Source organism: Schistocerca nitens, chromosome 3 (assembly GCF_023898315.1).
Source record: "Schistocerca nitens isolate TAMUIC-IGC-003100 chromosome 3, iqSchNite1.1, whole genome shotgun sequence".
Taxonomy (NCBI): domain Eukaryota; kingdom Metazoa; phylum Arthropoda; class Insecta; order Orthoptera; family Acrididae; genus Schistocerca; species Schistocerca nitens.
In genome coordinates, this window is record NC_064616.1 from 196,037,717 (window position 1) to 196,064,051 (window position 26,335).

Here is a 26,335-nt window from a genome sequence, read left to right on the forward strand (position 1 = left end):
GCGGCCGTAGCGGTTGCGCGGTTCCAGACTGAAGCGCCTAGAACCGCTCGGCCACCCCGGCCGGCTAATTTGTTTAAGGAGGGCAGGACGTCAAACGGGCCGACTTGGAGCAGGAGAGGCATCTCAGGACATTTTAATTTCCAGTGCCTATACTTTTACAAATAAATTCATAAAACCTTGTCAGCATCACCAGGAAGGATTCAGGATTCACACTCATTGCAGTTGAAGTTCGAAAACATAAGAAAATAATTTTTTTACGTGCGAAATTTCATGCTTTTCACTTATTAATGGCTGTATTTGTTGCTATAGGTATACTTTTCTTCATAAGTTAGAGAGATTCTTCGATGAATTTTGCACACCATATATATCATACTCACAGGTGTATGAAACTCTAGAATTTATTTAATTTATGAAAAAACGAATGACCTGTTATATTTTAAACTTAATGTTTAGAAAAAACACAATTTTATAGTTAATTACCGCAATTTTTACCACAATTTTTAATAGTTTTGGAAAATTCTATAGTTTCATACACCTTTAAGTATGGTTTGTATGCTGTGCAAAATTCATGGAAGCATCTCTCTTACTTATGAAGAAATGTGTACCTATAGCAACAAATGCTGCCATTAGTAAGTGAAAAAAATGATGAAATTTCACACGTAAAAAATTATTTTTTTGTTATGTTTTAGACCTTTCACTGCTATGAGTGTAAATTCTGCATTCTTCCTGGTCATGCTGACGAAGTTTTATAAATTTATTTGTAAAAGTATAGGCAGTGGAAATTGAAATGTCCTGTGGTGCCTCTCCTGCTCCAAGTCGGCCCGTTTGACGTCCTACCCCCCTTAAGTAAGAAGGGTGGCGTATCTTATGCTCGAAGTTACTGTAGTGGATGTTTCTTTCAGTTGTGGTATGTGAGCATCAGCTGCCTACAAATTATTATTACTGCTACTGTCGTTTTTAGAACAATAAGGTGCTGATGCCGTCACATGAGGTCGTTTGCAAATGTAAACAGGGAGGGAGGAAGACTGACTAACCTCCCGTCGACATGGAGGTCATTGGAGACGGAGCAGAAGCTCGGATTGTGTCAAGGAAGGGGAAAGAAATTGGCCGTGCTCTTTGAAAGAAACCATCTAGGCATTTTCCTGGCGCGATTTAGGTGAATCACGGAGAAACTAAATCTGGATGGCTGGACACGGGTTTGAACCGCTGTCCTCCTGAATGCGATTTTGCAAATGTGGTGTGCGTGTTTCCACTTTTAAGTGTTTTAGGTGTTCAGAGTAACTTGTACTAAAATTTATGTTTGTCTTTCACACGTACGCTGAATGACAGTCATTGAATTCTAATTGACGTATGTCCGTTTTACTGACTTTAGCTTAACTTGTGTTGAGTGTTTGTAATATTGCTGTCCAATGTTACCACGAATCGTCTCGAGTACATAACGGTACCTTTTATCTTTTCATTTCATATCCGTAGAACTTGTATGGTTATTTCAGTGACCAAGGGGTGAGTGTACGGTACGTGCCGCGTTCTTTTCGAGAAATAGCTTATTCACATGCATTCGGCGTCTTTTTAGAAGCAAAACTCTTCTCCAGACACAGAGCTCCAGCCTGTCCACGGAGGAGAAAATAGTTGCTAACCTTTGCCGGCCGGTGTGGCCGAGCGGTTCTAGGCGCTTCAGTCTGGAACCGCGCGACCGCTACGGTCGCAGGTTCGAATCCTGCCTCGGGCATGGATGTGTGTGATGTCCTCAGGTTAGGTAGGTTTAAGTAGTTCTAAGTTCTAGGGGACTGATGACCTCAGATGTTAAGTCTCATAGTGCTCAGAGCCTCAGTTGCTAACCTCCTTGACAAATATATTATAACCCAACCTAACTTAACAACCTTTATCCCACCAAACACTGACGAAGGATTACAGGGTGATTCAAAAAGAATACCACAACTTTAGGAATTTAAAACTCTGCAACGACAAAAGGCAGAGCTAAGCACTATCTGTCGGCGAATTAAGGGAGCTATAAAGTTTCATTTAGTTGTACATTTGTTCGCTTGAGGCGCTGTTGACTAGGCGTCAGCGTCAGTTGATGCTAAGATGGCGACCGCTCAACAGAAAGCTTTTTGTGTTATTGAGTACGGCAGAAGTGAGTCGACGACAGTTGTTCAGCGTGCATTTAGAACGAAGAATGGTGTTAAACCTCCTGATAGGTGGTGTATTGAACGTTGGTATAAACAGTTTACAGAGAATGGGTGTTTGAGCAAAGGGAAAAGTTCTGGACGGCCGAGAACGAGTGATGAAAATGTAGCACGCATCCAGCAAGCATTTGTTCGCAGCCCAGGAAAATCGACTCGCAGAGCTAGCAGAGAGCTGCAAATTCCACAATCAACTGTATGGAGAGTCCTACGAAAAAGGTATCTGTCCGTAACTACCTGAACGTCAACTACCCGAGGCGATGGATCGGCCGCCAGGCAGCCCGTGACAGAGCACTTCATCACTGGCCTCCAAGAAGCCCTGATCTTACCCCCTGCGATTTTTTCTGATGGGGGTATGTTAAGGATATGGTGTTTCGGCCACCTCTCCCAGCCACCATTGATGATTTCAAACGAGAAATAACACCAGCTATCCAAACTGTTACGCCTGATATGCTACAGAGAGTGTGGAACGAGTTGGAGTATCGGGTTGATATTGCTCGAGTGTCTGGAGGGGGCCATATTGAACATCTCTGAACTTGTTTTTGAGTGAAAAAAAAACCTTTTTAAATACTCTTTGTAATGATGTATAACAGAAGGTTATATTATGTTTCTTTCATTAAATACACATTTTTAAAGTTGTGGTATTCTTTTTGAATCACCCTGTATGATGCACTGTGACAAAGCTGTCAACGACTCGCCACGAGGATTACAACAGTCGACGTGCGTGGTTGTGTGACGCCGAGGTGTGTCCCACGGCAGCGGCGGCAGTAGCAGCAGCAGCCAAGGTTAACTGCAATCAGCGCTGTGCGCGGGGCGCTGTCCCAGATAACCCGTCGGCCAGCCTTTGAGAGCACCGGCCAGGCTCCGACTACCTGGCGCTCAAACGCCACCGCTCTGTGCTTCATAATATCTTCACAGTTGTCCTCTGGACTGCACCATTCACAATTACACTTTCACTCGTCTCATTAATTGGCGGCAAAATTCGTTGACTAAAGAAATTCAACGCAATTTCTTCATGCACAAATAATACACTACTGGCCATTAAAATTGCTACACCACGATGACGTGCTACAGACGCGAAATTTAACCGGCAGGAAGATAATCTGATATGCAAATGATTAGCTTTTCAGAGCATTCACACAAGGTTGGCGCCGGTGGCGACAACTACAACGTGCTCACATGAGGAAAGTTTCCAACCGATTACTCATACACAAACAGCAGTTGACCGGCGTTGCCTGGTGAAACGTTGTTGTGGTGCCTCGTGTAAGGAGGAGAAATGCGTACAATCACGTTTCCGACTTTGATAAAGATCGGATTGTAGCCTATCGCGTTTGCGGTTTATCGTATCGCGACATTGCTGATCGCGTTGGTCGAGATTCAATGACTGTTAGCACAATATGGAATCGGTGGGTTCACGGGGGAATACGGAACGCCGTGCTGGATCCCAACGGCCTCGTATCACTAGCAGTCGAGATGACAGGCATCTTATCCGCGTGGCTGTAACGGATCGTGCAGCCGCGTCAACAGATGGGGACGTATGCAAGACAACAACCATCTGCACGAACAGTTCGACGACGTTTGCAGCAGCATGGACTTTCAGCTCGGAGACCATGGCTCCGGTTACCCTTGACGCTGCATCACAGACAGGAGCGCCTGCTATGGTGTACCCAACGACGAACCTGGGTGCACGAATTGCAAAACGTCATTTGTTCGGATGAATCCAGGTTCTGTTTATTGCATCATGATGTTCGCATCCGTGTTTGGCGACATTGCGGTGAACGCTCATTGGAAGCGTGTATTCGTCATCGCCATACTGGCGTATCATCCGGTGTGATGGTATGGGGTGCCATTGGTTGCACGTCTCGGTCACCTCTTGTTCGCATTGACGGCACTTTGAACAGTGGACGTTACATTTCAGATGTGTTACGACCCGTGGCTCTACCATTCATTCGATCCCTGCGGAACCCTACATTTCAGCAGGATAATGATTGACCGAATGTTGCAGGTCCTGTACGGGCTTTTCTGGATACAGAAAATGTTCAACTGCTGCCCTGGCCAGCACATTCTCCAGATCTCTCACCAACTGAAAACGTCTAGTCAATGGTGACCGAGCAACTGGCTCCTCACAATACGCCAGTCACTACTCTTGATGAACTGTGGTATCGTGTTGAAGCTGCATGGGCAGCTGTACCTGTACACGCCATCCAAGCTGTGTTTGACTCAATGCCCAGGCGTATCAAGGCTGTTATTACGGCCAGAGGTGGTTGTTCTGGGTACTGATTTCTCAGGATGTATGCCCCCAAATTGCGTGAAAATGTAATCACATGTCAGTTCTAGCATAATATATTTGTCCAATGAATACCCGTTTATCATCTGTATTTCTTCTTGGTGTAGCAATCTTAATGGCTAGTAGTGTACATAACATGTCAGTCATCCATATGTGGGAAGTACACACTTTGTAGACACTCTGGATGTATGGAACAACATAACGTTTATAGTAAATGATTTTATCCATGGAGCTTGATTTTGTCGCAAGAGTTTTTAGCTCAAGGTGGCTAATAAAATATTAGTAGAAAGTGACTGCAGCAGTATAAATTATTGCACATCATCTTTTAGTACAGTCGTGGATCTCAAACAGCATCCATATAACATGGATAAATTTAAATTTAATTGATGTTGTTGTATTTGGGTACCACTCTGCTCAACTCTAAGTATCGAATTAGTGGACTGCCGTAGGCGCTTCAGTCTGGAACCGCGGCTACTGCTACGGTCGCAGATTCGAATCCTGCCTCGGGCATGGAAGTGTGTGATGTCCTTAGGTTAAGTTAAGTTGAAGTAGTTCTGAGTCTAGGGGACTGATGACCTCAGATTTTAAGTCCCACAGTTCTTAGAGCCATTTGAACCATTTTTTAACTTCAAGGAAATTTTTTCCCAGCGAAAATGAGTTCCAAACTTGGCTTGTCAAATCCCTTTACCACAAAGCAGCGTATTGCTTCAAGCATGGGAAACGAAATCTACCTAAGAGATGCCAGTCTCTTGTAGGTAACAGAGGTGAATGTATCATTGATTAATAATTTCTCTTATATTCAGTACATGAATGACTACGATCCTATGCAGCAATGTGATATATTTGGAACTGCCTTTGTGGTGAGAAGATGCAATATGTTTTTGGCAGCCGGTACTGTGACCAGGAAGATAAGTAATCAAAATATCCACGGGTGTGCTGCCGGTTTATAGCACACCCGTGGATATTTTGATTATCAAATACGCCGGGAGAAACTCAAGAATCACAGGAAGATAAGTGTTGCTTCGCGTCAGTGGTGATACACAGGAGATGATAGGTATTATCTAAATTTCTGCACTCATGCAGATTACAGCGAATAACAAATTTAACAATCTATCTATTCTGCAATTGCATTATATCGTATGCGAATGCCACAAATGCATTTTCAAATGTTAAATACAACGAAACGACCTTAGAAACGCATTGTGAATCTAATTACGTACATTAATGATTTATCGCAGTCTTCTGCGAATGCCATTTTAACGACAGCTTACCGAACGAGGTGGAGCAGTATTTAACACGCTGGACTCGCATTCGGCCGTACAGATTTAGTTTTTCCGTGGTTTCCCTAAATCGCTCCGGGCAAATGCCGGAAGGGTTCGTTTGAAAGGACACGGCCGATTTCCTTCCGCATCCTCGACAATATCCGAACTTGTGCTAATGACCTCAGTGTCGACGGGACTTTAAGCCCCATTTTCCTTTCCTTTCTGAAGTCTTCGAATTATTTTTATAATACTAAGATGTTTCGCAGACTTTAGGGCTGATCACACTACGCCAATATTTCCGTCGACTGTCTAATATTCAGGATGAACTCTCCCCACTACTCTTAAACATAGTTCTCGATAAGGTCATCGATGAATGGGAAAAGGAACTGAAAAAGAAAAACAGCTGGAGATCCATCATACTGGGAAAATAGGGGATAATATCAATGTCACATGTTTAGCCTTCGCTGACGATCTCGCGATCCTCTCGGAGGATGAATAAACAGCAGTTCGTCAGATCGAAGTACTGGAAGAATGTGCCTAAAAGGTCGGTCTCCAGATCTCTTTCATAAAAACTGAATTTATGGCCACATAACATGACGAAACAGAAAATGTGATTACAGAATACGGCACAATAAGCAGTCAATCACTTTAAATACTTGGGTGAAATCATAAAACGCACAGGAACAGAAAGATTAGCCCAAAAAGCACTTGAAGCCAAAGTGCGAAAAGCATACGGGAAAATTGCCAACATCTGCAACAAAAGGTGCATGAATATCAAAACAAAAATTACACATTGGACGGTCATCAAACCCGAAACACTGTATGCAAGTGTGACCATAAACCTCAATTATAAAATGGTCGCAGGTTCGAATTCTGCCTCGGGCATGGATGTGTGTGATGTCCTTAGGTTAGATAGGTTTAAGTAGTTCTAAGTCAAGGTGGCTGATGACCTCCTCAGATGTTAAGTCCCATACTGCTCAGAGCCCTTTGAACCATTTGAAAATCTTTCGCAAAATGCTGGATCCAAAGGTCACAGACGAAGGATATCGGCTACATTCAAACACAACAGAAAAATACTCCAACATTGAAACAGACTTCCACAAACGACGACTGAAGTTCTATGGATATATCATGAGACTGGATGACAACAGACTAACAAATAAAATTCTTATGTACTCACAGAAACTAAAAACAACAAGTCTGGATCAAACAAGTTCAAACTGATCTCAAAAATGCCAACGTCACATCCACAGACATGGCAGATCGAAAAACCTTCAGACAGAAGATCCACTGCTGCGACGTTGCACCAGAAGAAAATCCCAAAAGATCTACGGGAAAATGAAGGGGAGAACGTCGAGCTAAACATAGCGAGAGGTTGAAACAATTCTGGGAGGACGAGAAATCACAGATCGTAGTTCGCTTTGTGTGATCCTCTATGGGTCTAAACAATTTAAATAAATAAATAATGATATAATAAATAAGTAGGTACTGATTGAGGGATTAAGTCACGTAAAAAAATATATTCGGTTAGGGAAAACTTTGGCCACAATTAAGGTGCTCCTGAAAGATCTCACCACAAATCGTGCTGCAAAGGTTATGTCGTGCTTGACCCCGTTACGGAATTACTATACCAGACGCTATCAATCTATATAAATTGAAATCTGGTGGTCAAATTGTCCGAATTTCAATATAATCCTCAATTAAACTACAGCAGATGGACAGCAACAGTTCAGTGGGAACTATACGATACAACGCGCATCGCCGAACACGTGGCCTGGTTTAATGCTCACTAATGTATCCAGCCACAAAACATGGCTCACTGACGTCACAGTTCCCAGTAACGTACATTTAATCTACGCAGGCAAATAAATACCGCGAGCGGACAGAATCGATATAGAGATTGAATGTTGCACGATTTCATACAATATCTAATACATTTTCGATCACAAGCGACTGGAACCATGAGCTAGACATGAAGATTTTTGGAAAGTAGACATGATTATGGAAATCAGATGATCGATGATGAGAAATCTTATGTTTGTAGCTGTAACAGTCTTCAGTAAATTTAAAGCCATATTGGTTGTTATTAGACCGCCACGGTTTTTTAAAATTTATAAACAGGTTTTTTCAGAGAGCTTTGCCAGTCACAAATATTTGCTCACTTTCTAACATTCCTTATCACAAATATTTGCTCACTTGCTAACATTTTTTAATGTTGCAACATGTTCCGAGATATGACGTCCCACAAAAAAATTAGTTACAAAAGCATTTAACGTGGATTACAGATAGAGTCCCATGTATTAGTTTTCTGTCATGGTATGTTTGTTCGGGCATGGGTTATTTCTACTGCACAGTGCTGCAGATTGTAATAAACAACACGATGAAAGAATTCTTCACAAGTTCTTAAATAGTGGACAGCAAAATTCCAGATAGTAGCATCAGTGTAACAAAGTAAAATAACCATTTCTGATGGAAAAATGTAAGCTACAATCAATGCTAATACAGAAAACGACTATATTCAGTTCTATCTATATTCGCATTAAATAATCCTGTTTTACCATTTTTTGTCTGATGTCATAAGCCGGAACACGTTGCATCATGAAATAACTGAAGCAAGTTAACAAAGAACTGAGACTGACAGCGCTCGCAGGAAAACCTGTTCACGTAAATATAGGAAAATGATTCACTGGATGTTGTTGTTGTGGTCTTCAGTCCTGAGACTGGTTTGATGAAGCTCTCCATGCTACTCTATCCTGTGCAAGCTTCTTCATCTCCCAGTACCTACAGCGACCTACATCCTTCTGAATCTGCTTAGTGTATTCATCTCTTGGTCTCCGTCTACGATTTTTACCCTCTACGCTGCCCTCCAGTACTAAATTGGTGATCCCTTGATGCCTCAGAACATGTCCTACCAACCGATCCCTTCTTCTGGTCAAGTTGTGCCACAAACTCCTCTTCTCCCCAATTCTATTCAATACCTCCTCATTAGTTATGTGATCTACCCATCTAACCTTCAGCATTCTTCTGTAGCACCACATTTCGAAAGCTTCTTTTCTCTTCTTGTCTAAACTATCTATCGTCCATGTTTCACTTCCATACATGGTTACTGTCCACTTCAGTGTCGAGTAGGCTCTCCCATTCCTATCTCACTACCAGCGACGGTTGGTCACGTAAGATCACCCTGCATACTAGTTCACTAGGATAACGTATTTGTTCCTCTCTCTCATCCGCCATTGGTTTCTTGAGGATCGACATCATGGCTCCTGATATAGATGACACGGAAGTCTAATTTTTTAACTGCTTTCGTAGGTCAGAAGAACATGATTGTCTTCACGGACCTTTTTGCAGATACGGCTTTCCTTAGATAAATATTTTTGTGTAGTATTTAAGCCAGTAATTTCTATTGTCGATAGCTGATACAGATTTTGGTATTCTCAGTGTACAAAAATATTCTTTTGGTACTTCAAATCAGTTCTCAAAGAAGTACTACATTAACATCTCTCAGCCTAACCACTATCGTACTAGTTTCCCCTCCTTTCCATGTTTGATCTCTTCTTCTATCTATTCTAGGATAGGCATCGGTACAAGATTTGAGGTTCACCTAGTAGTACATTTTCCATGGTCGCCAACACGTGACAATCTAGTGAAACCGTGTTTGTGCGCACACTCCCCCACTAGCTGCTTTCCTGTCGGACGCCGATTCTGATGAAGACCTGGGAGATTTCTCCGCTGACCTTGACTTTGGAAGTTGTGTCAGTTAGGGTTTGTCGATCGATAGAGTCGTAGGTTTTCTTGAAGTCGACGAATGTGCAGATGGCTATTGTTTATTTTTATTTTATTTTTATTACTACTACTTATGTCGTTCACTCTCCATGGAAGATCTCTCAGTGGGTGCACCACCCGAATACCATGGTTTAAAAGCAAGATTAAGAGTTTATGGTCCCGTCGACGACAGTGTCATTAGAAATGGATTTCTGATTAGGGAAGGACATTGTGCGTACCCACTCCAAAGGAACCATGCTTACAATTGCTTTATTCCACTTAAGGAAACCACGGGAAAGGTTGGTTGGTTGGATTAAAAGAGGAGGGAACAGAGCAGACTACGGGGTCATCAGTCCCTTGTTCCGAATAAAATAATGCCGCAAGTGTGAGAACAAAACAATCGAGACTGACAACAGAAAACGAAATGAAAGGAAAATTCACAAGAACGATGAAGGGCAACAAACGTGTAAATGGTCAAAAGGGGGACAAGGAAATGACAGAAACCCAAGTAACGGAATGAAGAGAGTAAAACAACGAAGCAGATGACCATGGCTGGCTGACCATAAGAATAAGAAGGAGAAGCGGGCAACTCTGCAACACATTAAAACCTCCACCCTAAAAGCACTAGGGTGGAGGACACAGAGGGACAAAGGACATGTGCTAAAACTTAGATCAAATGATAAAACCCACCCTCACGAATAAAACGTAAAACTGAATCAGCCAATGAAGCGTTGTCAGATAAAATTAGCGGCAACGAGTCAGGTAACCCAAGATCCCGTCGCTGGGCAGTCAAAGTGGGACATTGCACCAGAAGATGGGCCACTGTCAACCGGACGCTACACCGACACTGAAATCTTCACGGCGCAGGAGGTAACCGTGGGTCGCCCCAACGTGGCCCATGCGGAGCCGGCAGAGGACAACTGATTCCCTGCGAGAAGCCCACTTTCGAGACTTCCATACATTCGTTGTCTCCTTAATGACACGCAGTTTGTTGTGCGTACTGTTACGCCATTCCGTCTCCCAAAGCCGAAAAGCCCTGCAGCATAAGTCAGAACGCAGCTCAGGTACAGAGATGCCCATCTCCAGAAGCAGTTTCCAAGTAGCCTCTTTGGCCAGCCTGTCGGCAAGTTCGTTTCCTGGGATTCCGACGTAACCTGGGGTCCAGACAAACACCACTGAACGACTGGACCGTTCCAGGGCGTAGATGAACTCCTGGATGGTCTTTACCAAAGGATGACAATGGTAGCACTGGTTGATACCTTTTAAGCTGCTTAAGGAGTCAGTACACAGGAGAAATGACTTGCCTGGGCATGAGCGGATGTGCTCAAGAGCACGGAATATAGCCGCCAGCTCTGCAGTGAAAACATTGCAGCCATCGAGCAAGGAGTGCTGTTCTATATGTCCTCCATGAACACAGTCAAAGCCAGCGTGACCATCAGCCATCGAGCTATCAGCGTAAACCACTTCATGGCCCCAGTACAGGTCAAGAATCGAGAGGAAGTTACAGCGGAGAGTCGCAGGGTTTAACTGAGTCCTTAGACCATGTGAAAGATCCAGCCGAAGCCGCGGTCTTGGTGCACACCATGGAGGTGTACGTGAATATACCTGGGCCGCCGATGCGGGAGACGGGCTGCCGCGGGTGGGAAAAGGAGACGGTAATTCGGATGCGCAGAACTACGAACGTGTGGAGCGTAACTGGCGAGCAGTTGTGCACGCCTAACCTTCAATGGAGCGACTCCGGCCTCCACCAGGACACTGGTAACTGGACTCGTTCTGAAAGAACCTGTCGCTAGGCGAACGCCACGGTGGTGCACTGGATCGAGTAAACCCAACGCCGATGGCGCCGCCGAACCATAAACCACACTCCTATAGTAGAGGCGGGATTGAACAAGCGCTCTGTAGAGGTGCAGCAGCGTACAGCGATATGCACCCCAGTTGGTGTTGCTCAGGCAGCGGAGGGCATTGAGGTGCTGCCAGCATTTCCGCTTAAGCTGACGAATGTGAGGTAGCCAAGTCAATCTGGCATCGAAAACCAGTCCTACGAATCGATATGCCTCCACTACAGTGAGTTGATCGTCATTAAGGTGAAGTTCTGGTTCTGGATGAACGGTGCGACGTGGACAGAAATGCATTACACACGACTTGGCGGCTGGAAACTGGTAGCCGTGTGCTACAGACCGTGACTGCGCCTTGTGAATGGCTCCCTGTAGGCGCCGCTCAGCAACACCAGTACTGGAGGAGCAGTAAGAAATCCAGAAGTCATCCGCATACAGAGAAGGCGAGACGGATGGCCCTGCAGTTGCTGCTAGACCGTTAATGGCCACTGAAAATAGAGAAACACTCAATACGGAGCCCTGCGGGGCTCCATTCTCCGGAATATGGATGGAACTATGGGAGGCACCAACTTGGACACGGAAAGTACGAAGCTACAGGACATTCTGGATATAAATCGGAAGTGGGCCTCTGAGACCCCACTCGTATAATGTGGCAAGGACATGATCTCGCCAGGTCGTGTCATATGCCTTTCGTAAATCAAAACAGACGGCAACCAGGTGCTGGCGTCGGGAAAAGGTTGTGCGGATGGCAGACTCGAGGGACACAAGATTATCAGTCGTAGAGCGACCCTGGTGCAAGCCGCCCTGACATGGAGCCAGTAGGCTACCAGGACCCAACCCAACTGCCGACACACCATACATTCCAGCAGCTTACAAAGAACGTTGGTGAGTCTGATGGGCTGATAGCTATTCACATCAAGCGGGTTTTTACCGGGTTTGAGCACCGAAATGATGGTGCTCTACCGCCATTGCGATAGAAAGATGCCATCGCACCAGATCCGGTTGAAGATGACGAGGAGGTGTCACTTGTAGTCAGATGATGATTCAAATGGCTCTGAGCACTATGGGACTCAACTGCTGAGGTCATAAGTCCCCTAGAACTTATAACTGCTTAAACCTAACTAACCTAAGGACAACACACACATCCATGCCCGAGGCAGGATTCGAACCTGCGACCGTAGCGGTCGCGCGGTTCCAGACTGTAGCGCCAGAACCGCTCGGCCACCAGCGGCCGGCCGTAGTCAGATGAGAGATGTTTAAATCATCTACCTGGTTTGAGCACCGAAATGATGGTGCTCTCCCGCCATTGCTATAGAAAGATGCCATCGCTCCAGATCCGGTTGAAGATGACGAGGAGGTGTCGCTTGTAGTCAGATGAGAGATGTTTAAATAATCTGACTGTGGATCCGATCTGGCCCAGAGCTGTGTCGGCGCAATGTGCCAGGGCACTGAGGAGCCCCCACTCTGTAAATGTGGCATTATAGGATTCACTGTGGCGTGTGGTGAATTAAATCACTTTCTCTTCCATCCGCCGTTTGAGAGTGCGAAAGGCTGGGGGGGGGGGGGGGGGGGTAGTTCTCCGACGCAGAGGCTCGAGCATAGTGCTCGGCAATCGCGTTTCCGTCGGCAGATAAAACGCCATTGATGTTAAGACCGGTAATACCTGTTGGGGTCTGATACCCGAAAACACGTTTGATTTTTGCCCAGACATACGTCACCGAATGGTCGAGATGTGTCTCTCTCAACACTCCTGTTTCCGTCGTTGGATAAGATGGCGAACGCGGGCACGGAGCCGTTTGAAGGCTATGAGGTGCTCCCGGGAGGGGTGCCTCTTATGCCGCTGTAGAGCTCGCCGACGCTCCTTAATTGCTTTAGCGACTTCCGGCGACCACCGAGGCACTGCCTTTCGCCGCGGGCACCCTAAAGAGCGACGGATCGCTTTTTCTGCCGCAGAAACGGTAGTTGTAGTCACCTGCTCAACCTCCACATCACTGTTATCTAGTGGGGGAGATTCAACGGTGACAGCAGAGGTGAAAGTTTGTCCACGTTGTTTAAAGCCCATCTGGACAGACGTCCGTGGGCCTGACGCCGGGGCAGTGACAGGAAGATGGGGAAGTGGTCACTACCACACAGGTCGTCATGTTCTCTCCAGTGGGTAGATGGGAGAAATCCAAGGCTGCAAACCGAGAGATCAATGGCCGAATGTGTGCCATGTGCCACACTGAAATGTGTGGGGGCACCTATATTTAAGAGGCAGAGGTTGAATTTTGACAGCAAATTTTCGACATCTCTGCCTCAGAGTGTACGTACGGTGCCACTCCACAAGGGGTTATGAGCGTTAAAATCTCCCGAAAGTAGGAAAGGTTTAGGGAGTTGATCGATCAGTGCAGCCAATGCGTTCAGGAGTACTGCGCGATATGGAGGAAGATATACGTTGGAGACAGTTATTTCCTGCGTCGTCCTTATCCTGACAGCCACAGCATCAAGAGGGGTTTGAAAGGGCACAGGTTCACTGCATACTGACTTCAGGACATAGACGCTAACACCACCTGACTCTCGATTATAGTCGCTACGGTTCCTGTAATATCCGTTACAGCCGCTGAGGGCAGGGTTCCGCATTTCCAGGAACCAGGTTTGCTGGAGGGCAATGCAGAAAGCAGGTGTAAAGATTAACAGTTGCCGTAGCTCAGCCAGTCGGTAGAAAAAACCGCCCCAATTCCACTGGATGATGACGTGATCGTGAGGCTGGGAAGGCATGGAACATTCAATGAGGCAGTTTATGCCTCAGGGTCACCTGCTGCCACCGATTTATTTCCTGAGCAGTCTGTATCCATGGTATCTGAGGGTCCAGCGAGATCTAGGTCCTCAGAAGACGCCAGAATCTCCATGTCATACTCAGAGACAAAGCTTATAGGTAGCAGTAGTGTGGGTGCCACCGCAAGACCCTTGGTCTTGAGGGTCTTCTTTTTGGATTTTTCTCACTGCTCTTTGGGTTTCTCTGGCTGGGAAGACTTCACTGATTCAGTCTCCGGGACTGAGGAGGATCGTGAAGTCCTACGACCAGCTACTTTTGGGCACTTCAGTCACTGTTGGGAGTCATCTTTCCCACTAGAAGAAACCTGGGAAGGGAGCGACCCAAGGGACTCCTTCCTAGCGAGAATTGCCGATGAAGACTTACGCTTCTCCGGCTGAGAAGCGGGGACTGATGTCCGCGATGGTTTGGGGGGGGGGGGGCAGTGCTCCCGAGGTAGGTGGTGTGGGAGCAACAAGGAGGGAAGTGCCCCCCACCATCAAGGGGGCAGGTGTAGTCTTCTGGCTCGGTGAGCCGACCAGAATTCGCAGAGCGGATGGGGCTACAGCTGTTCTCGTAGCGGCGGCATAAGAGGTCACAGCCGCAGGATGCAGACGCTCAAATTTCCTCTTATCCTCAGTGTATGTCATTCGGTCCAGGGTCTTGTATTCCATGATTTTCGATCTGCACTGTAAAATCCTGCAGTATGGCGAGCAAGATGAATGTTTCTCTACGCAGTTGACTGACGGGAGGCGGGGTAAATAGAGTATTGAGATGTGATAGATTTCCACAATCGCGACATGTGACGCTGGAAGTACAGCGGCAAGACATATGGCCGAACTTCCAGCACTTAAAGCACCGCATAGGGGGAGGGATACATGGCTTTACATCTCAGCGAAAGACCACCTTGACCTTCACTGGCAATGTGTCACCCTCGAAAGCCAAGATGAAGGCACCGGTGGCAACCTGACTATCCCTCGGACCCCGATGGAAGCGCCAGACAAAATGAACGCCTCGTCGCTCTAAGAAAATGGTTCAAATGGTTCTGAGCACTATGGGACTTAACATCTGTGGTCATCAGTCCCCTAGAACTTAGAACTACTTAAACCTAACTAACCTAAGACATCACACACATCCATGCCCGAGGCAGGATTCGAACCTGCGACCGTAGCAGTCGCGCGATTCCGGACAGCGCGCCTAGAACCGCTAGACCACCGCGGCCGGCGTCGCTCTAAGCTGGCGCGCAGCTCGTCGCCCGACTGCAAAAGAAGGTCCCTGTGGAATGTAATACCCTGGACCATATTTAAGCTCTTATGTGGGCGTGATGGTAATAGGAACATTCCATAGCTTGTCACAAGCGATTAATGCCCGTGACTGGGCAGAGGATGCTGTTTTTATTAAGACTGACCCTGACCTCCACCTCCCCAAATTTGTCCTATAAATGGTCTACAAAAAGCTGTGGCTTCATCGGAACAAAGGAGTCCCCATCAGTTCTCGTACATACGAGGTACCGCGGTGAAGAAGGTTCGCTGCCATCCTTAGCCTGGCGTTCCTCCCATGGTGTGGCCAGGGAGGGGAATGATTTAGGGTCGTACTTCCTTGCATTGTACTGAGACTTAGAACGCTTAGAGACTGTTGGTGTTTGATCATCAGCAAGTGGTGACGTGGTACGTTTCATCACGTGTCATCTGCCCTGATGCCACCCACTCCGACCAGGGGCCCTCACCACGGGCGCCACCCAGCCGCAGCAAAGGCCACCTGGCAGGATGGCCATTGCCGGGAGTCCCGATGCCCCAGGGTGACAGCCATATACTGCTTGGCATACGTGGGGAGTTAACGGCGCTGGCATCAGCAGAGCGATCCCTGTATTGTCAGGGGACTACAACCAACAGGATACATGGCGGCCCCACCACAATGGACTGGCTACCGTGCTGGATATCAGGTGCAAACAAGTCCATGGTCATCGTCGGCGCAGAAAGCGACACTGCATAGTGCATGGTGGGAAACGCCCAAGAGATGGAGACCGAGCGGGACTGCAATGCGACGACGAGAAAGTGGGCTACAGACCTCAAGGCACGATGGACACGATGCACCATATAAGGCGCCCTTCCCCAATTGGCTCGCTCTTCGGAAAAATTTTGAAGAATGGAGGTCAAATCCTACAGAGGACCGTCACATAAAGGCCGAAACGTGGGAGGCTCCTTTTAGTCGCCTCTTACGACAGGCAGGAATACATCGGGCCTATCCTTACCCCCGAATCCGTAGGAGGGGAAACCACAGAAAGCCGTCATCTGGTTGGCAAGGCGGGAAATTGGACCCTAGTCCTCCCGAATTATAGGCAAGTGTCTTAAATACTGCGCCATGGCGCTTAGAGCTCTTGTTCGTTCTAGGTACAGCAGGGGAGTTTACTTTGGTGGAAGGGCTCCATTCCGCTCCGTCACAGGACCTGAAGAGCTGGTGTATGAGGAGGTAAAGCTGACATAAGTGGCCAGTAATTCAGTGTGCTGAGATACAACCGTCGTGGCAGAGCAGGAGTCATAGGTTCGTCGTTAGGCGAATGTGGTGCAGTAAGACTGCGCTATAGAATAGAAAAGCAACTGGAATCACTCAACAGAGGAAAGTCCACTGGACCTGACGGGATACCAATTCGATTCTACACAGAGTACGCGAAAGAACTTGCCCCCCTTCTAACAGCCGTGTACCGCAAGTCTCTAGAGGAACGGAGGGTTCCAAATGATTGGAAAAGAGCACAGGTAGTCCCAGTCTTCAAGAAGGGTCGTCGAGCAGATGCGCAAAACTATAGACCTATATCTCTGACGTCGATCTGTTGTAGAATTTTAGAACATGTTTTTTGCTCGAGTATCATGTCGTTTTTGGAAACCCAGAATCTGCTATGTAGGAATCAACATGGATTCCGGAAACAGCGATCGTGTGAGACCCAACTCGCGTTATTTGTTCATGAGACCCAGAAAATATTAGATACAGGCTCCCAGGTAGATGCTATTTTTCTTGACTTCCGGAAGGCGTTCGATACAGTTCCGCACTGTCGCCTGATAAACAAAGTAAGAGCCTCCGGAATATCAGACCAGCTGTGTGGCTGGCTTGAAGAGTTTCTAACAAACAGAACACAGCATGTTGTTCTCAATGGAGAGACGTCTACAGACGTTTAAGTAACCTCTGGCGTGCCACAGGGGAGTGTTATGGGACCATTGCTTTTCACAATATATATAAATAACCTAGTAGATAGTGTCGGAAGTTCCATGCGGCTTTTCGCGGATGATGCTGTAGTATACAGAGAAGTTGCAGAATTAGAAAATTGTAGTGAAATGCAGGAAGATCTGCAGCGGATAGGCACTTGGTGCAGGGAGTGGGAACTGTCCCTTAACATAGACAAATACATAGAAAGAAGGATCCTTTATTGTATGATTATATGATAGCGGAACAAACACTGGTAGCAGTTACTTCTGTAAAATATCTGGGAGTATGCGTGCGGAACGATTTGAAGTGGAATGATCATATAAAATTAATTGTTGGTAAGGCGGGTACCAGGTTGAGATTCATTGGGAGAGTGCTTAGAAAATGTAGTCCATCAACAAAGGAGGTGTCTTACAAAACACTCGTTCGACCTATACTTGAGTATTGCTCATCAGTGTGGGATCCGTACCAGATCGGGTTGACGGAGGAGATAGAGAAGATCCAAAGAAGAGCGGCGCGTTTCGTCACAGGGTTATTTGGTAACCGTGATAGCGTTACGGAGATGTTTAATAAACTCAAGTGGCAGACTCTGCAAGAGAGGCGCTCTGCATCGCGGTGTAGCTTGCTCGCCAGGTTTCGAGAGGGTGCGTTTCTGGATGAGGTATCGAATATATTGCTTCCCCCTACTTATACCTCCCGAGGAGATCACGAATGTAAAATTAGAGAGATTAGAGCGCGCACGGAGGCTTTCAGACAGTCGTTCTTCCCGCGAACCATACGCGACTGGAACAGGAAAGGGAGGTAATGACAGTGGCACGTAAAGTGCCCTCCGCCACACACCGTTGGGTGGCTTGCGGAGTATAAATGCAGATGTAGATGTAGATATCCAATCTAGATCAGCAGCAGCAATGTCAGCATCATTTCACAGCGCTCTGGTGACCTAGACTTCAATCGACACCCAATTATTTTTATGTCAACAAGAGAAAAATACTAACCACAAAATAAAAAAAACAGTAAATAATTTTTAATTCTTTCCAAACCGACATCAAGAAAAAGTGCAGTATAGAAATACGAGGTGCATTCAAGTTCTAAGGCCTCCGATTTTTTTTTTCTAATTAACTACTCACCCGAAATCGATGAAACTGGCGTTACTTCTCGACGTAATCGCCCTGCAGACGTACACATTTTTCACAACGCTGACGCCATGATTCCATGGCAGCGGCGAAGGCTTCTTTAGGAGTCTGTTTTGACCACTGGAAAATCGCTGAGGCAATAGCAGCACGGCTGGTGAATGTGTTGCCACGGAGAATGTCTTTCATTGTTGGAAAAAGCCACTAGGAGCCAGGTCAGGTGAGTAGGGAGCATGAGGAATCACTTCAAAGTTATCACGAAGAAACTGTTGCGTAACGTTAGCTCGATGTGCGGGTGCGTTGTCTTGGTGAAACAGCACACGCGCAGCCCTTCCCGGACGTTTTTGTTGCAGTGCAGGAAGGAATTTGTTCTTCAAAACATTTTCGTAGGATGCACCTGTTACTGTAGTGCCCTTTGGAACGCAATGGGTAAGGATTACGCCCTCGCTGTCCCAGAACATGGACACCATCATTTTTTCAGCACTGGCGGTTACCCGAATTTTTTTTGGTGGCGGTGAATCTGTGTGCTTCCATTGAGCTGACTGGCGCTTTGTTTCTGGATTGAAAAATGGCATCCACGTCTCATCCATTGTCACAACCGACGAAAAGGAAGTCCCATTCGTGCTGTCGTTGCGCGTCAACATTGCTTGGCAACATGCCACACGGGCAGCCATGTGGTCGTCCGTCAGCATTCGTAGCACCCACCTGGATGACACTTTTCGCATTTTCAGGTCGTCATGCAGGATTGTGCGCACAGAACCCACAACAATGCCAACTCTGGAGGCGATCTGTTCAATAGTCATTCGGTGATCCCACAAAACAATTCTCTCCTCTTTCTCGATCATGTCGTCAGACCGGCTTGTGCGAGCCCGACGTTGTTTCGGTTTGTTGTCACACGATGTTCTGCCTTCATTAAACTGTCGCACCCACGAACGCACTTTCGACACATCCATAACTCCATCACACCATGCAAATTCAGAAAACGAATGATTGCACGCTGTTCAAGTAAGGAAAACGTCGCCATTTTAAATATTTAAAACAGTTCTCATTCTCGCCGCTGGCGGTAAAATTCCATCTGCCGTACGGTGCTGCCATCTCTGGGACGTATTGACAATGAACGCGGCCTTATTTTAAAACAATGCGCATGTTTCTCTCTCTTTCCAGTCCGGAGAAAAAAAAATCGGAGGTCTTAGAACTTGAATGCACCTCGTATTATTACTGCCATAATTGGCTTTCGCGATTCATCTTTCGGCCCCTACAGTACAAAATGGTTCAAATGGCTCTGAGCACTATGGGACTTAGCTTCTGAGGTCATCAGTCCCCTAGAACGTAGAACTACTTAAACCTGACTAACCTAAGACATCACATACGTCCATGCCCGAGGCAGGATTCGAACCTGCGACCGTAGCGGTCTCGCGGTTTCACACTGTTCATTTAGATTATAGCCTGTAACTACACTGATTCAGCAGTCCTCTGCGTACTTCATCGTTATACAGTTTAACTAATTACTTTCGTAACAGAAATGGATTGTACTGATTGTGCGATAAATGGGAATATAATAGTCGCCTGAAATTCGGGGGTGGTATCTTTCAGTAATATGTTGAAATTTATTTTTAAATCCTTACTTCGTCTGAATACACAAATAGCAGCTCAACTTTGAACTTTAATGTATTAGTGTAACTGTATTAAGTTTTTCCGTGGTTAACATCAGCTTCTGATGGCGAATGTCGAGGCGATTGATTACTATGAGCCACAGCCAGGTCTAAGAACCCGCATGCCTCTCCCTCTGATCCCGTTACACAGATGAAATACCTTTTATTAAAGGTTGTGCCGCTGTCGGTGGCATTTAATTTACATTAAATATCAAAGGAGTAGCCCAGCGAAGTCTTCAGAACTTAAAAGGTAGCTAACCTTTCGTTAGGAAATCCTTCAATGAGGAAGTGGAGCAACTGCCAACGGGTAAGTAATTCTGAAATTAAATTCCCCTTATCTCATTTTCTCGTCGGCAGTCTACGTAATTTAGTGTCCACTTTCAGAACGGTTCTAAAAGGAATAAATTACTATCTGATACATCGGAACTTGCTTTCTCTTTGTGGGAGAGATTTTTTTGAATTAAGATATTTCTGCTGCTCATTTGCGTAGATAGCTGTAGTCCCAGTGAAGATGTAACTGAAATTCACCAAACAAGTTTTCAGTTATGAGAAACTTTTTCACGTAGTCGCTAAGTACAGTCTTAAAGAGCCACAGTCCGAATATGCATTTCCCTGTATGAACGCGAGCTGTTCAGAAGACTACCAGATAAAGGAATCGTTAACAAAATCTACAAAGCAGTAACTTTTCATACTGGGTCATTCTTATATTTATGGCATAGCTGTATTAATTCAGTTCGAATGGCACATCTCTGATCGAGCGGGGTACCGGAATGGTAAGACACTACTCACACTCAGGAGGTCAGCAGTTTAAAGCTGCCTCAGAGACCTACATTTTCCGTCGCTTCCCTACATCGCTCAAGGCAACTGCGGGAATGGTTTCTTTGAAAAGGAAACGACCGATTTCCTTCTCTATCCTTTCCTAATCTGAGAGTGCGCTCCGTCTCTAATGACCTCGATGTCGACCGCACGCTAAACCCAAATCTTCCTTCTCTTATTCTTATAGCTGTGCCGCTTTCGTTCTAATTAGAATAGTACTCCACCTCCTAGCTCAGAAGCAAAGAAATAGCCAGGTTTCAGAACAGAAACATCCAGTAAGGATGTTATCATGAAATTACAATGAAATGAACACCCTTAGCTGCTTACCGAGCGAGGTGGCGCAGTGGTTAGACACTGGACTCGCATTCGGGAGGACGACGGTTCAATCCCGCGTCCGGCCATCCTGATTTAGGTTTTCCGTGATTTCCCTAAATCGCTCCAGGCACATGCCGAGATGGTTCCTCTGAAAGGGCACGGCCGACTTCCTTCCCCATCATTCCCTACTCCGATGAGACCGATGACCAAGCTGTCTGGTCTCCTTCCGCAAACAACCAACCAACCTTAGCTGCTTACAGGCTTTGACATACGTCAACGGGGACAGATGAAAATGTGTGCCCCAACCGGGACTATATTCGACTATTAACTATATATCGGACATGTCCGAAAGAACAGATACTATCTTAGTAAATATATAGTTAGTAAATATATAGTTAAGGCTCACCGGCCACTTCACCATCTTCTTCTTCTGTGCGAATGCACAAACAGTGCCCGAATTCTTACGGGAACCGGCAACGCGCCGCGAGTAATGAGGAAAATGGGCGGGGGCACTACAGCACTACAAATGTAGTGCGGGACAATACGTTGAGAATGTGGGTTTCGCGGGAGGCGTGCTAGAGATAAATCCCTGCAGTCGCGCTATCCTCTGTGTCCTCGGTGGCTCAGATGGATAGAGCGTCTGCCATGTAAGCAGGAGATCCCGGGTTCGAGTCCCGGTTGCGGCATACATTTTCATCTGTCCCCGTTGACGTATGTCAACGCCTCTAAGCAGCTAAGGGTGTTCATTTCATTGTAATTTCATTCTAACGAGCTGCTTGGTCACCGATAATATCTGTTCTTTCGAACATGTCGGAAAGAACAGATACCATCTTAGTAAATACAAAGGTTATCGTTGTAATATCCGTAGCCAAAGGGTGGACAGAAACCGTCTGAAAAGCTTGTAAGGGTGTCGCAGGGTAAGTAGTGCTGAGAAATAACTGTTAACAGTTTGATACGTTACGCCGTTTCAGAGTTAATTAGCTCTGAAGTTAGCTAATCAGGCTGCTGCGCGCGCCAATTCAAGCGGCCCGGTGGAGGTGGTGTCACCAAACGTGTTCTTCGTTTCGCTTCCTAACAATGTCCGCCCCTGATAGCTGAGTGGTCAGCGCGACGGAATGTCATACTCCCGGCTGGGTCGGATATTTTCTCCGCTGAGGGACTGGGTGTTGAGTTGTCCTTATAGTCATTTTATCCTAATCGACACGCAATTCACCGAAGTTACGTTAACTTGAGAGACTTGCACCAGGCGAACGGTCTACGCGACGGGAGGCCCTAGCCACACGGCATTCAAATGGTTGAAATGGCTCTAACAAAGAAACCTCTCCATCTCACCCCCCTCAGAATTAAAGTTGGCACAGTGGATAGGCCTTGAAAAACTCAACACAGATCAATGGAGAAAACAGGAAGAAGTTGTGTGGAACTATGAAAAAAATAAGCAAAATATACAAACTGAGTAGTCCATGAGCAAGATAGGCAACATCAAGGATATTGTGAGCTCAGCAGTGCCGTGGTCCCGTGGTTAGCGTGAGCAGCTGTGGAACGAGATGTCCTTGGTTCAAGTCTTCCCTCGAGTGAAATGTTTAATTTTTTATTTTCAGACAATTATTATCTGTCCGTCCGTCCGTCCAATGCGAGGTAACTACCCCGTAGAATGGGGACGCTACACCTGAACAAACATTGAAACACACGACGTCAAACCGAGCGAGGTAGTGCAGTGGTTAGCACACTGGACTCGCATTCGGGAGGACGACGGTTCAATCCCGCATCCGGCCATCCTGATTTAGGTTTTCCGTGATTTTCCTAAATCGCTCCAGGCAAATGCCCTTTGAAAGGGCACGGCCGACTTCCTTCCCTAATTCGATGAGACCGATGACCTCGCTGTCTGGTCTCCTTCCCCAAAACAACCCAACCCAAACACGACGTCAGTCGACTACAGCGCACGGAAGAGAGAGTATTCCTGCTAACGATGCTCCCTGGCTGGCAGTTGACTGTTCGCTACTTTGGAAGAGAGTGCATTAAATACGTGAGATGTCTTCAGTGGGCAATATGCATCCAGCATATGTTTTCGGTTCCCATTGGAGAGGCACGTCCTTTCGTCTACTAATCGTACGGTTTTGCGGTGCGGTCGCAAAACACAGACACTAAACTTATTACAGTGAACAGAGACGTCAATGAACGAACGGACAGATCATAACTTTGCAAAAATAAAGAAAGTAAACTTTTCAATCGCGAGAAGGCTTGAACCAAGGACCTCTCATTCCGCAGCTGCTCACGCTAACCACGAGACCAAGGCGCTCCTGAGCTCACAATATCCTTGCATATCTTGCGCATGGACTACTCAGTTTGTATATTTTGCTTTTTTTTTTCATAGTTCCACACAACTTCTTCCTGTTTTCTCGATTGATCTGTGTTCAGTTTTTCAAGGCCTATGCACTGTGCCAACTTATAACTAAATATGAAGGGGGTGGGGGGGGGGGTGCGATGGGGAGGTTCCCTTGTAAGCACTATGGGACTTAACATCTGAGGTCATCAGTCCCCTAGATTTAGAACTACTTAAACCTAACTAACCTAAGGACATCACACACATCCATGCCCGAGGCCGGATTCGAACCTGCGACCGTAGCAGCAGTTTGTTTCCGGACTGAAGCGCCTAGAACCGCTCGGTCACAGCGGCCGGCCACACGGCATTTCTATTTCATAAAACTGTAGAAGAGAGCGATAATTAAGTTGGATATGGGGCGGTAGTAAGGATCGAACCCGTACTAAAAGCTATGAGAATAGGTGACACAAATTTTATATCTGGCGGGTCGCTTGAACTGGCACGCGCTACGGCCTTACTGGCTAAATTGAACGATAATGAACTCAGAAACAGCAGAAAGTATCGAATTTTTTCTTAACCATTATTTCTCAACACAGCCTACCCTGCAACACTCATACAAGTTTTTCTGACTTTCTGATCACTTTGTTTACAACTAGGTATTTGTACCACACATAATGTGTGCTATGGACAGCACAGTGTTTGTTGTGCAGTGAGCGGCTTAGTAGAACCAGCCTAATCATCGACACCTAGTTTTGGTAAATCGCACGGACAGAAGTGGTGATAAAATCGTCATTAAGGAACGCCTGTCCTCAAATTCGCGATTACACTCTGCAAAGTAAATTTGCAGACTGTCTCTAAAATTCTCTGGCTCAAAGGTAACCGCCAGGAAATCCATACTGAATAAAAGCTGAGTTCTGAACTGCGAGCACAACAATAATCATCGTAACGTGCAAAGAAAGCTGAACAACGGTTTTCTTTCATCCGAAATTACCTCATAAACGGTATCCGTTAGCATAACCATACTGCTTGGAAGTTTCCCGTTGCGCCGTAATGCTGTTTCGCCGGCAGAGCTGTCTTATCTGCTTCACTTGGAACGCAGTATCGTGGCTTCTCAGGAGCCGTCCTCTTTCCGCCTGTTTAACGCCTCGCCGCAAACGAGGTGATTATGGACCGATTAACCTAATTAGGCAGGAAGATATCTGGATTTACATCCATACTCAGTAATTCACGAACATTATCTGCAGATTGTAGTTTAACTGCACAAGTAGCCTCAGAAATTCTTCACCTCCACTATTCTTACGCCAGCAGTACACAATCTGTTCCCTTGTTGATGTGAGCGTACCTTTTTTTTTCACCCAGAAGCGAAGACCAGTTAGCAATGGAAAAGGCAGGCTCCCATTCACCGCCTCTCTCCTTCCTTCAGCTAGCTAACAAGACCGAATCGTGCATTCCCGTGGGACTGTCTGAAAAAATTTCTACTCTCTACTTAGCGAATTACACTCCTGGAAATGGAAAAAGGAACACATTGACACCGGTGTGTCAGACCCACCATACTTGCTCCGGACACTGCGAGAGGGCTGTACAAGCAATGATCACACGCACGGCACAGCGGACACACCAGGAACCGCGGTGTTGGCCGTCGAATGGCGCTAGCTGCGCAGCATTTGTGCACCGCCGCCGTCAGTGTCAGCCAGTTTGCCGTGGCATACGGAGCTCCATCGCAGTCTTTAACACTGGTAGCATGCCGCGACAGCGTGGAAGTGAACCGTATGTGCAGTTGACGGACTTTGAGCGAGGGCGTATAGGGGGCATGCGGGAGGCCGGGTGGACGTACCGCCGAATTGCTCAACACGTGGGGCGTGAGGTCTCCACAGTATATCGATGTTGTCGCCAGTGGTCGGCGGAAGGTGCACGTGCCCGTCGACCTGGGACCGGACCGCAGCAACGCACGGATGCACGCCAAGACCGTAGGATCCTACGCAGTGCCGTAGGGGACCGCACCGCCACTTCCCAGCAAATTAGGGACACTATTGCTCCTGGGGTATCGGCGAGGACCATTCGCAACCGTCCCCATGAAGCTGGGCTACGGTCCCGCACACCGTTAGGCCGTCTTCCGCTCACGCCCCAACATCGTGCAGCCCGCCTCCAGTGGTGTCGCGACAGGCGTGAATGGAGGGACGAATGGAGACGTGTCGTCTTCAGCGATGAGAGTCGCTTCTGCCTTGGTGCCAATGATGGTCGTATGCGTGTTTGGCGCCGTGCAGGTGAGCGCCACAATCAGGACTGCATACGACCGAGGCACACAGGGCCAACACCCGGCATCACGGTGTGGGGAGCGATCTCCTACACTGGCCGTACACCACTGGTGATCGTCGAGGGGACACTGAATAGTGCACGGTACATCCAAACCGTCATCGAACCCATCGTTCTACCATTCCTAGACCGGCAAGGGAACTTGCTGTTCCAACAGGACAATGCACGTCCGCATGTATCCCGTGCCACCCAACGTGCTCTAGAAGGTGTAAGTCAACGACCCTGGCCATCAAGATCTCCGGATCTGTCCCCCATTGAGCATGTTTGGGACTGGATGAAGCGTCGTCTCACGCGGTCTGCACGTCCAGCACGAACGCTGGTCCAACTGAGGCGCCAGGTGGAAATGGCATGGCAAGCCGTTCCACAGGACTACATCCAGCATCTCTACGATCGTCTCCATGGGAGAATAGCAGCCTGCATTGCTGCGAAAGGTGGATATACACTGTACTAGTGCCGACATTGTGCATGCTCTGT

At 46.8% G+C, this 26,335-nt stretch overlaps 1 protein-coding gene across 1 annotated transcript in view; it reads right to left on the reverse strand.

The window, feature by feature from the left end:
* Positions 1-26,335, reverse strand: part of LOC126249145 (calcium/calmodulin-dependent protein kinase type 1-like) — a 352,391-nt gene that overhangs the window by 256,087 nt on the left and 69,969 nt on the right. The window lies entirely within an intron of this gene.